General features: G+C 49.1%; 1 protein-coding gene and 1 long non-coding RNA gene across 4 annotated transcripts in view; both read left to right on the top strand.

The window, feature by feature from the left end:
- OLFM3 (olfactomedin 3) overlaps positions 1–15,251 on the top strand; it is a 235,445-nt gene that overhangs the window by 46,903 nt on the left and 173,291 nt on the right. The gene's annotated exons all lie outside the window — the stretch shown is intronic.
- On the top strand, positions 11,666–14,055 carry LOC128323065 (uncharacterized). Its single transcript, XR_008306165.1, has 2 exons — positions 11,666–12,279; positions 13,979–14,055. It is a non-coding gene; the product is annotated as an uncharacterized LOC128323065 (long non-coding RNA).

Genomic DNA, 15,251 nt, shown 5'->3' with positions numbered 1-15,251 from the left:
CTACCCAGGTTTTCCTCCTACCTTGCTTCCACACAACTGAAAACTGGGAACACACACAGTTCCCACATCTGGGTAGAACACAGTTTTTGATTGTGTGAATGGCCTCATTAAGTTAAACCGGTCTGACAGGTGTAATACTGGAAGTGGACCAGAGGTGCCCCCTTTTTCTGATAAATAGCAAACCGGGAAGGCCAGCCTGGCTCAGGACTGTGGGAAGAAGGGTTAACACTTTCCCCCTGTATTATTTTCCTGCTGAAAATCATTACCCTGAGGCTGTTATTAACAGCTGGGGTTACTGTTATTAACAGCGGGTGACTGCAAACGGTCACTTTGCGAGGGTGGGGGGGCAAATAGCTGCCTGGTGGGAGCAATTTTTGACAGGAAAATAATGCAGGGGAAAGCCCCTTCTCACAGGCTGCAGTCCTGAGCTGGATCAGCACCCAACTCCCTCTGGATTTACAAGGACCACTTCTGCTCTGTTAATAATGGCTTTAATATAATATGTAGTTTGGCCCAGGATGGCTTGGCTTCCCTGTCAGGGAACCCATGAAGAAGTAAAAGGTCTTTCTGCAAACAGTGCTTAGAGAGTCATTGCAACATAGGACTGTGTGTGTGTGTGTGTGTGTGTGTGTGTGTGTGTGTGTGTCTGTGTGTGTCTGTGTCTGTGTGTGTGTCTGTCTGTCTGTCTGTGTCAGTGTGTGTGTGTATACCTACTTTCCATGCAAACATCTGTCATGATGCTGGACATCTAACTGGTGATCTGCAGGGCTATGCAACTTCAGTCCTCCTGCAGACCTTGGACTAAAACTCCCCTCATCCCTGACTATTGGCCACTGTGGCTGGGGATGATGGAAGTCGTAGTCCTACAACAGCTGGAGGGCTGAAGTTGTGCAACCCTCTGCTAAGAGACTGGATTTCAGTAGAGCTTTTTCAGACGCATGCAAGATGGTACCCCCTCCCCACACTTCAGTTCTCTAAATTCATTTTTGCTTTTGCAAATATATCCCACAGATTCCTTGCAGCAGAAGAAATAAATTAAGCAGCGATCCCCAGCATACATACACTTTAAGGCAGAAACCATGTCTCTGACACCTGGCAAACAGGCAATTTTCATCAGCAGCCTTGCGTGAATGGGTTTTGAAGGCTTTTTTTTTTTTTTAAAGTGTTATTACATTGTCTAAAATGTCCAGGTTTTCTCTTGGTTCAATGCAGTTATCACTCAGTTATTTTCAGCAAAGACAGAGTGAGGCAGCCAAAAGTTGTTGTATGACCAATGTGTGTATCACAAATGAATGTGTTCTCAAAAGAGCAATCAGCCTGAGGGAAGTGGGAGCCTGAGCTATTTTACCCCGTTTATTTATTCATGCGACCAAGTTACAAGGCCATCTTTTACCATCTGAAAAATCTGCATTGAACTTCCCAGCAACTCCCACAGAGAATACAACAATTTATTTTAAAGGCATACATTTGCAAGTTAATTCCGTTTTAGTAAAAAATATCTTTTCACTCTTCAAGCCTGAGATATCTTTTGCAGCTCAGAAGGAGAAAAGCAGTGAAAGGGGGACTGACTTGTAGAGAAGAGTTCCAAGAAGACAGCGAGGCGAGTCTCACGATCAGTGAGACCCGCCTTAAAAGGGTTTGTGGGGTGAGGGGGCTTAGCCCACTCTCCCCGCAGATGAATACAATTGCAGCCCCGGGCGGCCGGAGCGGCTGCTCACACGACTGCCGGCTCCATCATGGAGCTGGCAGGGGCTGCAGGGATCAGGGGCCACACGGCCCCCAGAAGTTCTAGGATGCCACGCGCGAGCACACAGGGAATCCTGGAGAAACCCCTGAGCCTGGCGGGGGGGGGGGTATACTCATGTGCCACCACAGCACTGAGCCGTGCCATGGCACCACACGATCTGGAAACCTGGATTAGCGGAGCGCTTGCTCTGTTAACCTGGGCTAAGGGGAGGGGTAATTACGAGGGCTAGCTGCCAGGAGCCACGCGGCTCCCGTTGCAGCACACGGGTGACACGACCGCCAAAAAGTGGGCTAGGCTCCCTTAGCCTGCTTTTTGGCAGTGGTGAGGATTGCCTCAGCAGGTTTCTGTATAAATAAGAGTATAAGTGCCATAAATTTTAAATAGAACTGGATGCAAGCAGGGGTATAGGAAGGTTGGAGGCACATACAAAGGGGGCACATACAAGGGGGTTGCAAAGGCAGCAGGGTATATGCATGTGCCTCTAGCCTTCCTACCCCCATGCTTGCATCCAGTTCTAGTTTACCAGGCCACTTTCCAGACTAGTTGCTGGAACAGCAGCAAAATGCCTCCATTCGGGCAAGTCACATTTGGGCCGTAAACAGCAGGGGGAGCAGTCTTCGCAGCAACTAACAACCCCCCCAAAAGACCAGCAACTTTTTCACACCAAATGCACGGCATCCTTGCTCCATATCACAGCGATTAAACTTGTAACAAGGCATTGGAGATGTGAACGGCACCCTGCTGTCCCTGTAGGGACTGTGGTGTCACGATGCAGGAAGTGTGATAGCACACTTCCGAGATTTGTCCTGACCCCGTTGTAGGGTCTAGTCTGGAAAGCGCCCTGTTTGGGTAAACCTGTTTGGGGTTTGCTTGCCTGTTTGGGCTGAGCACTATGCTTTCCTCCAGGCCACACTGGCTATGTCCCTTGTGCTGGTGTCAGAAGCATGCCAAAGCAGTGGGCATGGTTGGCATCAAGACACAGACATGCTACCCATCGCCCTCTCCCCAGCCAGTGAGCACTTTGCCGAAGCACCCAACTAGTGAATAAAAGTGGCTGAGAAGAGGGCGATGCCCCAATGCTGGCCACACCCCATGCCATTGTGCTTCTGATGCCAGTGCAAGGGCATCAGACTATGGATAGGAACTACATCATATGGATAGAGACATAGGAAGCTGCCATAGACCTGTTGTGCACCACCCAGAACCTTTGAATGGGGCAGTATAGAAGTGGAATGAATGAATATACTGAGTCAGTCCATTGGCCCATCTAGCTCAGTCTTGTCTACACAGACTGCAGCAGCTTCTCTAAGGCTGCAGTCAGGAGTCTCTCCCAGCCCTATCTGCCTGTCACCCTCTCTCAGGCAGTGAGTGCTTCATTCGCTGGCTGGGTGCCTGAGAGGGCAAGCGATGCCTGGGGGACATCAGTGATGGCTATGCCACTGGAGGCAAATGCTGAAGCCACTCCAGTGTTAACCATCTCTATACTAACCTTGGTGGGCACCTTCAGTCACTTATACATGGCCAAGAATTGCCTGGGGGTTTAATAGGGAAGCTTACAGCCCTCCAGAGAATGTTAAATCAGAACTGAATTCAAAGTGCAATAATTCAAAGTGCAATAATTTAGCCAGGCTGCTGTGATTGCTGGTTCTGTTGTCAGCACAGCTTCATCAGGCTGGGGTATACACATGCAAGAGAAAGAGACAGTCGACTTCCAAAGTGGCAGAGCTGATGATACCACTTCAAACTACAGGGAGTGCAATGCCAATAACACCTACTATGACGACGATGACGAATATTTATATACCACACTTCAACCAAAGTTCTCAAAGTGGTTTACGGTAGAAAAATAAATAATGCATAATTAATTAACACGGTCCCCTGTTAATTAAGGGCCCACCATCTAAAAACAAACATAAGGCAGATACCAGCAGCAACCATTAGAGGGATGCTGTGCTGGGGTTGGATAGTGCCAGTTGCGAGCCCCCCTGCTAAATTTAAGAGAATCACCAGTTTAAAAGGTGTCTCTCTGCTCAGTTAGCAGGGGGCTTCTTGCACCTCGCTACAAGTAAGGAGCTGACACGATCAAGGAGCCAGGGCTGCTCCCTGTACCTTAGTTCTCTGTTTGTAGGGAGCTGTTTCTATAGGGGGACATTCATAAACGTGATCTGCCACCTCTACTATGAAGTGATACAGTTCATTCTGCAACCAGAAAAGCAAGGGGCAAGGCCATTCCCCCTTTCTCATCTTTTAATAGTTTCTGTGATAGCCTTTACCTCTGGACTGGCTCCCAAACTGCTGGACTTCCGTCCTCTGTCCCAGAAGTTTCCACCGGAGGGCCTTGCTTAGGTAGCAGAATTCAGGGGCGTAACTAGGTTGGAGTGGGCCCTGAGACAAGATTCTTAAATGCCCCCCCCATTAAATGACTTCACAAGGAAGATCGGGTAGGCGCTGGGTGGGGGAGAGCCTCTGAGGGCCCCCCCCAAGGTGGGGGGCCCTGAGACAACGGCCTCCCCCTGCCTAATTGTAGTTACGCCCCTGGCAGAATTCCCCCCTCCCCAGTGTTAGCAAATGGTGTTGCTTTAAAATGGTCTGTGTGAGCTACACAAAAGAAAATCAAGGCCTCGTGTTTCTTTTCTGCCTGAGAGATTTTTAAGAAAGGCAACCGTATTACTGTTTACACCTCATTCATCATTAGTGAAATAAAAATGTCACATAAATATTTCATTGCAGCAAGCCCTTCATATTGAAATAAAATCAACATACTCTGACAAGCACTTGTCCATTATTATGGTTTGCTCTGAGGTGACCAAGCTTGTAAAATGGTTTTCTTTCCCTAGACAATAAACAGAGATGTTATGTTTCAGCAAGGAGAAATTGTTCCATGAGGTTATATTTCATCAGTCTAGTGACTCGATGAGCCACTCAGTATCAAAGAAGATACTGAGGTGAAATCCTGTCCCAATAGCCACATCAATGTAATGTGGCTCTGTAACATCTCAGTGGCCTCAATAATGTTATTCCAGATATCATGCACTTGTAACTATGGCAAGTATTTGGCAGTGGCCTTTGGGGTGCTCAGAAAAGACATTTGCACTCTTAATACTCTTAAGGTATAATTGGCAGATATTGAGGCAGGTCTCACAATCCGTGAGACTCGCTTTTGCCAAAACTGTGGGGAGAGCGGGCTAAGCCCGCTGTCCCCGCAGACGATCGGGGCAGTAGCCCTGGGTGGCCGGAGTGGCCGCCCACACGATTGCCGGCTCCATGATGGAGCTAGTGGGGGCTGTGGAGCTCGGGGGCCGCACGGCCCCCAGAAGCCCAGTATGCCCTGTGTGAGTGCACAGGGCATACTGGGGAGACCCCCGGAGCCGGGAGGTGGATTTTCACCTACCCTCTGGGGGTCTACTCGTGAGTAGCTGTGGAGCTGCACCATGGCTACTCACAAGCTGGGAGCCCGGTTTTGTGGAGTACTTGCTCCGCAAAACCAGGCTAAAGGCAGGGGTACTTAAGCGGGTTACCCACCTAGGAACCATCGGGCTCGCAGCCGAGCCCGGTGGTTCCCACAACCGGGAAAAATTGGGTTAGGCTTTCCTAGCCCGATTTTCCCCGATCGTGAGAATAGCCCTATTAAAAGATCTCAAAAATCATTGGATGTGTTTTTAATATACTGCTTTCTAGGGCTGTGCAAAACATTTCAACGTTGAAACAGGACGTTTCAAGTGCAAAACAAAACACCCTTTAAATAAAGGACCTGTTTTGAGCTCGGAACAAAACAACCCCATTTCGATTTGAAATATTTAAATGTTTTGAGTGCCATTTTGGAGGCCTGTTTTTCCTTTGCTGATTGGTTTTCTGGCACTGGCTTGTGACCCTATGAGGATTTGGGGGGAAAGTTAAAAATTTGTTAAAGATCCCCTGCTTGCCCATTTCTTTTGTGGGTTGGGTGGTAGGTAACACCCATCATACCCTACCACCCAATCCACTTTTGTTTCTATAGGAGCTACTCATAGGGAACAATGGAGTGTTTTGAGTTTCCCCACTGTTTTGATGAAATATTTCATCCCTCTGTGTTTTGTTTCCAGCTTGGAACAAAACACAAAATTTGTTTTGTGCAAATTCCTAGTGATTTTAATAAAAGTCAATTCTGTCTCAACCAAAGAATGAAACTATTTTTTCTGTACTCTGCATCCTGAAACAGTATAAGAATATACTCTTTAAGTGACAAGAGCATTTTAACTACATTTCAAAATGTCAGTTCCCCATTTATTCTTTGGCATTCTCACACATTCATGCCTCACCACTCAGGTCTTCCTATGCTACTCTCTGACATATTCCACTCATACACTCAGCTTATCAGCCAACATACACACTTTGTGAAGTTGCCATAGGAAAAGAAAACAGCCCCATCCCCACCTTCACATGCATATGTTCAGTGTTTGGGTAGGAAGTATGAAGCCTCTGGGTTGGTCAGGCCTGGTTGAAAATGCAAGGGATGTGACTTTTCCTTATTTGAAAAGGAACTGAGCAGTATGTTCCTTCACCACAGCAGCTGATCTTAGGGGCCCTAAGTTGGAGACCGTGCACTGCAGGTTTGGCTTTGGGTAGAGGGAGGAGAGTTGGTCTTGTGATAGCAAGCATGAATTGTCCCCTTTGCTAAGGAGGATCTGTCCTGCTTTGCATTTGAATGGGAGACTGCATTGTAAACCCCAAACAACTTAGGGGATGGGGCTGCTCCAGGAAGAGCATCTGCATGTTTGGATGCAGAAAGTCCCACGTTCCTTCCCTGGTATCTCCAAGATAGGGCTGAGAGACTCCTGCCTGCAGCATTGGAGAAGCTGCTGCCAGTCTGTGAAGACCAGGCCTGCTCAACTTAGGCTCCCCAGTTGTTTTTGGACTACCATAATCCCCAGCCACAGTGGCCAATAGCCAGGGATTCTGAGAGTTGTAGGCCAACATCTGCAGGAGGGTCAAAGTTGAACAACCCTGGTGTAGACAATACTGAGCTAGATGGACCAATGTATAAGGCAGCTTCCTATGTACAGCCACATCTGGTTTGGCGCTCTAGGTATACTGTTTCTGCATAGGAACATACCAGTAGGATGTGGCGCTTAGGTGCTTGGATTTGGCAACACAACATATGTTAATAGGAATGACTCTCTTTAAAATAGGAATGGGGTGTGTCATGGAAGCCTCCCATTTCTTCTTTCTTGGCACTACTGTACAATATGTTACATTCCAGTATGTCCTGCTATTCCCCAAGATCTTTTAGAAGTTTGATTTAGCCTGCCATGAACTCTGCATGGAGTATTTTAGATCTGATTTTGTTGAAATTGCAGTGCTTTAGTGTGTTATTTCTAATTCATGTGAATTACATCAATCTCAGAGCTCCATTAACTTTCACTTTTCCATTCACTGTGTGGCAGCGTGCCAGTTTTTAAATCTTGGTAGGAGAAAAGAAAAGGCAGCATGTTGGGAGTGTGGGGAGAGAATTATGGAAGATTGCATGCCAGATATCGAGCTCATTAAGGCTTCTGCATTTTTAAAGGGCAGCCTGTAACCTAATAGACATATTTGCCAGAAGAAGCATTTTGTAATAGTGAGAGGGGTCTAGAGCAAGAGGGCTGAGAGCTAAAGGTGTGCTTAAGCATGTGTCATCTGATATAAAGCCTGTATGCATGGCAATGCCCATAAGCAGCTGTTGCACACAGGCTGTTCCATTCATTTCCACAGAGGCAGCAGATCTGCGTGTTTAATATAAATCAAATGAGCCACATGCAGTCCACCAGTCATGTGCAGTGGCTTACCTGAGCCTCAGTAAACTTCTTAATTTTGCTGCCTGCCTGTCTGGAACTGCAGAAACAGGGATTGTCAATCTCCTCTCAGGCCACAATACATTACTGGTGGGCTGTATTTGGGTTGCTGGGTCAGAATTTGTGAAGGCCTGGAATGAAGGAATACATACATAGGCCTGTATCCACTGAAATTAATGAAGACATTGTTGAGAATGAGCTCTTTTGATGTATCAGAGCATCCATGGCCATTGAAATTTGATAGATTGAGACATATGGGTGCTGGCTACAGAGGTTTAGGCAAAACAGGTCCCACTGAAGACTTGAGCACACTACCAACTGTATAAAGCTGCATATGTATACACACTTACGAGGGAGTAAACTCCATTGGTCTCCATGAGATTTCCTTCTGAATAAGTATGCACATATTTGGGCTGCAGATCCCACTTATTTCAGTGGGGCCCCTGAAAGTGCCTACTGGTACTCCCATTTTGTTATTTTATGTTATTGGACTGTGAAGTACATGAAGGACACATCTACTAAAACCATCTTTTTCGAAAGAAACATTAGTAGGTGTAGAGTGCACAAGGCTGGTTTGGTTCAATTTTGAACCTACTTTGAACCGGGGTGGGTAGGTTCAGTTCTGGTTTTGCTTGAAAACCGCTCCCCCAGTTCAGTTTGAATTTGAGCCCAACTCAAACCAGTTCTAAAAGGTTCTACATAGGGTATAATGGGGACTCGAGCTGGCCCATTATTCCCTATACAGAGCACCTAGGGGCACAAAACCAGGGTGGGTGGTAGGCATCCATGGCATGATAGGCCAACTACCACCAAAATCCCAAAACAATCAGACACTCCTGTGATGTTTAATGAGTTTTTGAAGATTTTCAAATTTGTTGCATTTTTCCCATGGGGAATTTGGGGCTGTCCCATCTGTCCCCTTGTGGGTGCCTGGGCACCCCAAAGTGGGTTGGGGGCAGGTCGCATAGGGCCACAACTTCCCCTGGAAGCCCCAAGCCAGTGGGGTTCATGCTTTTTTTAAAAAAAATAAATTTTAAAAGTTTCTAGCCTGTTTGACAGAGTTGTCAGTGTAATGAATATGAATCCCTCTCCCCATTCAGAAAGAGAACAGTGTGTGACCTTGATTACTGTGAATGCTGCAAGACTGGGAAGAGGAAGGGGTGGGAGTGGAAAGGTTGCCCGCGCTCGGGGGTGCCCCATTACCACCCTCCTGGTCTCTGGTCCTCCTGACTGCCTCCTCTCTAAGTCTATCAACCAGGAGGTCCCTCCACCTGGGCAAGTCATCCATGCAAACAACATTGCTCCTGATGGTTGGGTCATAGAGACAAGCCAGGACATACTCCTCTCTATCACCCAACACACCAACCAGCCTGTTGACAATCCTGGTCCTCAACCATCCAGCAACTGCACGGCCCTCTGGTGTGATCAACGAGGCCCAGAGTTCATCCATCAGCTTTTCTAGGAGAATAGCTGTGGGCAGGGCCTGGCTCAAAGGAGTTGCCAGGCCACCTCTTACTCCCACAGGCACTGGAACAAGAGGAAGGTGGAGTTCTACCAGGTATCTACATCCATGGGGATGAGATGGTGAGGAAGGCCATGCTCACTCTGCCGCTCATGGGGCCAGCACCTGGACTTCTCACTCCGGTGGAAATGAGCTGCAATCTTGTGGGCCTTGTCCACAAATGCAGCTGTGGCAGCAACAGCACCCTGAAGTGGATGGCCCTGTTCCCTGGACACCTTCACCTCCTTGAGGCCAAGGGCATCCCTCACAGCCAGGTGGTGCATGTGTGTCATGCAGCGGATGTGCACACACTCCAACACTGACTCTACTGCTGCAGTGATGTTGGAGCCATTGTCTGTCAGAATGAGGCCCTGGCTGAGGTGTGGCGACCCACCCATCCACTCCTCAATTTGGCAGTCGAGTACAGCCACCACCTCCTCCTTGGTGTGTTTGACATCCAAGGTCTCCACATGCAAGGCAGCCCACCTGAGTCGAAATGTGATGTGGGATGCGCTGTAGCCAGAGGTGGCACTGGAGGTCCACTCTCTCTCTGGGCCTCACCAGTGAGCAGTTAGGGCCAGGAAAGCAGCGTGCATTCAGCTCACACTGTTCCGCAGATCAGTGGTGAAATGCATGCTGATGCCAGGAAGCGCTGCATGCAGCGTCCCTGACATGAGCTCCTTGTACCTTGCATACAGGGAGGGAACCACAGTTTGGCTGAACATGGTTCTTGAGGGGATTCTGTAGCTGGCGGAAGCCGGGGTTCTTGACCACCTGAAAAGGTTAGTTGTCAGTGACCATCATCTCCCCTATGAGGCAGGTGAGGAGAAGTGGGTCTACATAACCAGGCTGCTTCCTGCCCGATGACCGTGTCCACCACTTGACCGGCAGCGTGCCCTGCTTCAAGGAAGTCTTTGCATGGCCCTCGTCAGCGCTAGTTGCAGGCACACTAGGTACACTAGCACTGCCAGTGGAGGCAAGGAGATCCAGGTGACACTGCCACATGGAGGTTGCCTCCAGATGCTCGGCATCCTTCCCCCAACTGACCTGTGCCCTGCAGTGTACACAGCTAGCGGCAGTTGGGGGCATTTTGAGGGCCACCAAATCCCTCAAAATGCCACCAAACACCACTACTCTGTGTGGCCTCCAACATCCTGAATGTTGGCTTGGGCTTCTTTGGTGATGGCAGACATATGGGGGCTGCTGGCTGCCCACCACCATCAACCCCCCCCCTTCTGCATGCCGGAAGGGCCTGTCTGAAGCTGAGGGGGCACCTCTTCCACATCAGCAGACCCTTCCTTGGAGTCAGACTCAGCCCCAGAGGATCCGGAACTGTATGCTGCCACGACTTGGGCATTATCAGGGGGGCCGCACTGGGTGGCGAGAGGAGCAATGAGGGGCCACAAGAGAGAGGAACAGTCTGGTTACACTCCCAGCCATCGAGCCCCTGCCCTCCACCCCTGTCACAGAAGCAGCTTCGCTGGCAGGAGAGCCCCCCACACTGCCAGGCTTCTTGCTGGGTGGCAGCACTGGCAGTGCATCCTGACTTAGACCTGGCTCGGCAGCAGCAAGCTCCTCTAGATAGGGGAGCCTTTGTGCCACCACCTCACCTTGGGCAAAGAATTCACCAATGGGGACCTATGGGACCTCACACAGTCTTCTCTGCCCCCCCAACCCCAGCCTCCTACACCAGCTGGGACACTCCTCCTCCCTCTACCTGCCACCCTGCTAGGAGACTTGCTCACAACATGGCACTCAGACATCTTCCCAATCCCCGGGAGCTTTAAAACAATTTTTTTAAATGGGTTTTTTAAAATCAAAAAACCCTATATTAAAAAACCCTTAATTAACCAAATCTACCCTCCCACTCCACCCACAACAACAACAACAACAACAACAACAATGCAATGGGGGGCAACTAAGGGGACAAGAAACAAGACACAACCTGCAACGAAAAGCACAGAACAGAACACTCCCAACCCCAACCAAGGAGGCCCTACTTAATAAAAATGAAGGAGCACCAAAAACCAGTCACTTACCCCTCCTTATTGTCCTGAAGAGGCTTCTGCCCCACACAGTGGTCATGAGGAAAAACCCTGACCTGACTAGTGGCAGGCTGGCAGCATATTCAGTCGGGGCGGCGGGTGGGGGGCAGATGGGCAGCCTTCCAGCTACCCACACAAACAAACAAATTAAAAGAAACACTGAATAAAATAAAATAAAATCAATCAATCAGCAAAAAGGGGGTGGGGGGAAAGGGGGTGGTGAAGTCCAAAAATGGGGCCAGAGGGGCCTCAGGCCAAAGGCACACACATGCCTGGTTTGGCTAGCTGGGCTAAAGCAGGAGGAGACACTCAACTCAGACTGCAGGAAAACAAACCAAAGGGGCAGAGACCTCATCAGTACAGCTGCCAGAGACAGAGGCAGCACCACAAACCACAGCCAGAAAAGCAGCAGCAGCAGCAGCAGCAGCATACAGCTCCCTCTCACACACCTCAGCAAGGAGTGATTTTGCAAGCCCAGTGGACTGCCTTTAAGTAGAAGTTGAATCTCCCTTCTTTGGGAGCCCCCACCCTTGCCCTCCCCCAGGACCAATAGGGTGCCAGTTCTGTAGGACGAACAGCACTGCAAAGCCTACCAGAGAGCTAGACATATCTGGCCCATCAGGGAAGCAGGATCTCAGCAAATCACAGCAACAACACTGTGACACAGTGTTACAAAATGGCCACCAGCACCTAAAATGGAGGCTCAAGCCTTTGAACCGGTTTGAACTGGTTTGAACCGAACCTGGCTCTGTGTGGTCTGAGTTTGAACCTTTGAACCAGTTTGAATTTGAACCTGTTTGCACATCCCTAGAATGCACAATTAATCTGGAGAATACATTAAGCCAGTTTCTGAAGCTGAAGAAAGTGCACTGGGACTATTCAAGAATAAGCATGGGTTAACTATCTTCTAAGACTGCAAGAACATTAGGAGACCCCTACTGGTTCAGATGAGAAATCCATCTAGTCCACCATTCTGTTTACAACTTTGGCCAGCCAAATGCCTCTGGGAAGCTTTCAGGCAGAACATGAGTGCAATGATCTTCCCTCTTTGACTGTACTCCAGCAAAGTGTTTCACTGCCTCTGGACCTGGAGTTTCCATTTAAGTAGCCTGACTAGCAGCCACTGACAGACCTATCACCCACCAATTTATCTAGCGGCCATCTGAAACCATCCAGGTCAGTGGCCCACCATACATCTTGTGGCACTGAATGCCAGTGAAACTTAAATGCATAGTTGGAACTCACGGGGCTTGCAGCACCTTTTTAATTGATTGTCCAGTGTTTTAACAGTTGCCATAATATAAGTCAACTAGTTATTTTAGGCCCGTTAAATTAACGGGCGCTAGGAGAGTTGTGTGCTCCAGGCCCCCCGCCGCCATTCCCCCTCCCGCCGCCGCCAGCCTCCATGCCGCGGCCGGTCTCCCCGGCTGGGCAGGGCCCCCCCGCCACCGCCGGCCTCCCCTTTCCGGCTTCCCCTGCTGCCTCCTCACTTCGTCCGTAGGTGGCGGCCGTGGCGGCGGCTCTGCCGCCGCCTCGGCCGGCTTCTTCCTCTGCCTCTTCCTCTGCAGTGGTTTTGGGTGGGGCGGTCCTCTTCCCCCCGCCTGGCTTCGGTGGTGCCGCCAGGCCTCGGCTTTGCCGCCGCCTCAGCCGGCTTCCCCCGCCGCCTCTTCCCCCCGCCTGGCTTCGGCGGCGTGGCCAGGCCTCGGCCACAGCTCCGCCGCTGCCTCGGCCATGCCTTGGCCAGCTTCCCCCGCCGCCTCTTCCCCCCGCCCGGCTTTGCAGCGGCCGCTTCTCCTCGGCCACTGCTTCTCCTCCTCCAACATGGCTGCCATGTCTCTGCGGCCGTATCTTTCTTGGACGTTCTGGGCATGCGCTCCGCGCATGCCCAAAACGGCCGAGAAAGACACGGGCACAGGGACACGGGATCACACCAAAGCGTTTTATTATAGATGATGAGACTATTCCCACAATCACCCAAAAGCTGGCCAAGGGAGCTCAGCCCACTTTGGGGCAACCGTGTGCTGCAACAGGAGCTGTGCGGCTCCCGGCAGCTAACCTCGTTAAATCCCCCTCCCCTTTAACAAGGTTAATGAAGCGATTGCTCCATTAACCTTGTTTTTTAAATCATGTGTCACCGCAGCACGTGGCGACACATGAGACCCCTAGCTGGGAGGCTGCAAGCAGCCTCCCAGGCTCAGGGGTATCTCCAGGATGACCCGCTCACTCACGCTTGGCATCTTGGAACTTCTGGGGGCCGCACAGCTCCCGCCATCTCCGTGATGGAGCCGGTAGTTGTGTGGGCGGCTAATCCGGCTGCCCAGGGCAGCTTTTTGATCATCTGCGGGGAGAGTGGGCTAAGCATCCAGATCAGAAGAAGCTTTTCTCACCAATCATGAGAAGAGCTTCAATGTCATGCCTGCACTCTTATGGGCTATTATATACCCAAAGGCTCTCCCTGCTAACGCCATGTTCTTGCGTTATGGTATAGATAGGATAAGTTGCTCCTCTACCATGCTTTAAAATTGTCCACTCCTGGAAATAGCATAACAGTGAATCAACTCCCACAATTTGCTACCCTTCTATGGCAGCCAAGAGTCCACCACTTCATTCTTCGATGTCATTCTGGATAACATACTGGATACATAAAATACATAACATAACTGGATACATAACATAACATACTTCTCTCTCAGCCTAACCTACTTCACAGGCTTGTTGTGAGGAGAAACCTAAGTATGTAGTACATTGCTCTGGGCTCCTTGGAGGAAGAGCGGGATATAAAATGTAACAACAACAACAACAACAACAAATTCTGATTTGAAAGAATGATGTTTTACTGTTTTCAACATTTTAATTTCTTTTTTATTATTCACAGAAGCAACTTTGAGGACATTATTGGAAAAATGAAGTAAATATTAGAATAGAAGTAAAAATAAATAATCCTTTGTTCCAGATATTGTTATGGTCAAAATGGAGGATTTCTTACTACCGCCGAAGGCGCCTCCTTTTGCTTCTTACTCTCCCCCGTGCTGTGAGGAGACTATATGAGAACAAGCATATTGTTATCTCATCTCTCAGTTTGGTTTCTGTTAATTAATTGTTTGAAGTGATAGCAGAGAGTGACCTGTGATAACTGAACCATGACAAGCATTTCACACATTCAATGAAGTAGTAGCAGATGTTATATAATGAATAAAGCTATCTAGATATGTCTCTACTGGGCAACATCACAGGAAAGAGCTCTGGTTCCTCATGTGAAGCACAGTAGTATGTGCCTTTCCCACCATTGTGTGTGAGACAATATCCCCAAAGCACACCCTAAGCCCAACAAATTCAGAAACCTCACCCTGCACTGTCCACAGTGTTTGCAGAGACAAACACTGTGAGGTCATTCACACAATGAAAAATTGTGTTCTAATGTGTATGCTGTGTATGCTCCCAGGCAAGGTAGGAGAAAAAGCTACCCAGGTTTTTCTCCTACCTTGCTTCCACACAATCAAAAATTGGGAGCACACACAGCTCCCAAACCAGGATAGAACACAGTCTTTGATTGTGTTAATGATCTCATTGAATTATTTTTTTGCCCTTTTGGATTGCTGCAGAAGAGAGTCTGTGTGAGAAAGAATTCCAAGGAGAAACTGTGTGATTATAAAGGAGCTGATCGCAGGGGATGGGACTGCTCTGGGAAGAGCATCTGCATGCAGAAGGTTCCAAGTTCCCTCCCTGGCACCTCCAAGATAGGGCGGAGAGAGACTCCGGTCCGCTACCTTGGAGAAGCTGCTGCCAGTCTGTGTAGTCCAATGGTCTGGCTTGGTATAAGGCTGCTTCCCATGTTCCTAAATTATATGATGTAGAGTTTGAGACAAAGAGAAAGGGCAAAGGCTGAGTGACTGAAAAGGAGAAGAGAATAGCAGCTTTCTGCTTTTGAGCATCCGAGTGTTCAACTGGTGCTGACTCAGCCACAGAGTCAGCACCAGGAACCATAGAGACTAAGGCCTAAGAACTACAGAAAAGCTTGAGGAGTGGATGCTGCACCCATCCTGTGGATTACAAAATTTGAGATACTCCTGTGTTGTGTTGTGTTGTGTTGTGTTGTGTTGTGTTGTGTTGTGTCGTGTCGTGTTGTGTCGTGTTGTGCTTTGCTTTGC

The sequence above is a fragment of the Hemicordylus capensis genome, chromosome 4 (assembly GCF_027244095.1).
Source record: "Hemicordylus capensis ecotype Gifberg chromosome 4, rHemCap1.1.pri, whole genome shotgun sequence".
NCBI lineage: Eukaryota > Metazoa > Chordata > Lepidosauria > Squamata > Cordylidae > Hemicordylus > Hemicordylus capensis.
The sequence above is the reverse complement of the archived record's forward strand: the minus strand, read 5'-3'. Positions and strand labels throughout refer to the sequence as shown.